Source organism: Echinops telfairi, unplaced genomic scaffold (assembly GCF_000313985.2).
Source record: "Echinops telfairi isolate 266 unplaced genomic scaffold, ASM31398v2 ScPeMD7_7476;HRSCAF=8514, whole genome shotgun sequence".
NCBI classification, from domain to species: domain Eukaryota; kingdom Metazoa; phylum Chordata; class Mammalia; order Afrosoricida; family Tenrecidae; genus Echinops; species Echinops telfairi.
Genome location: NW_022111380.1, coordinates 180,665 through 181,702, shown reverse-complemented (window position 1 = coordinate 181,702; position 1,038 = coordinate 180,665).

Sequence of the window (1,038 nt, the reverse complement as noted above, 5' to 3'; positions counted from 1 at the left end):
GATAACAGTTGTATGAGCCCCTAATAAAATGTTTTTTTTTAAAAAAAAAGATAAATACCAAAAAAAAAAGAAAGTGAGGCAGATGTGGATCTCAGATCAGGCTATGCTATGTGGAAAGATAGTGGATCATTCTTAGTTGGATGTTTTGTGCTTCCTGGCAGGTAAGAGACCCTGGAACCTGGGCAGGGGGCATATCCTAGGCTAGGTACCCTCATCCAGTAGGTATGTATGACAGGCTCAGGGAGGAACACTGCATTTTGCCTCTGGAAGCCCCTGAGGTTGTGCTCAAAGGTATTCAGCCCTGTGCCAACATCCTGACGATGAAGTGTCCACTAATGACTTCTGCTAATGTGTCCACACCAAGGCCTCACTTTCATTCCAGAGTTCATTGAGATATCCATGTGCTCAGGGAGCCTGGTCAGCATTTTACAGGTTAGGTCAGAGAGGGGTTGACCCACTGTTGTTATCATGAGTAACTCTTTGAGGACTTACTTCTTCATGAGAGGAGAACCCTAGTGTGCTCTGACAGGGAGTTCCTGGCACCGGACATACAGGGTGTCCATAGGATTGACACGTTTCTAGTTTGAGGGGAAGATACAGCCCCATTTGAAGTATATCTTATGAAGGTAATTTGTTGGCTCACACCAATCTAAAGGACATTCAGAGCCAAATATTTTAGGGTTATCAGCTCACACTGGTAGAGGGGTACACAAAATCATTCTCTGAGCCCTTAGGTTTGAGTAAAAGGCCAATGTTAGTTTTGAAAAATTGATACAATGGTTCCAATGTATGTACATTTAATTTTCTGCATCCTGTGTCTCGTGTGACCTGAGTGTCCCCTGGAAATGAGTGGAGGGAAGAGGTCTTTGACAGAATAACCAGTAATTAGTATGACTTATTTAACATGGGTTTCACTACAACTTTGAGGAAGAAACTAGATGAAATTGGGATTTACAAATTAGTAAATCTGTACAACTGAGCCCTCAGGCACCTTGCTTATTGGGTAATACATCCCTGCATATGTCTGAAAGCAGAAAA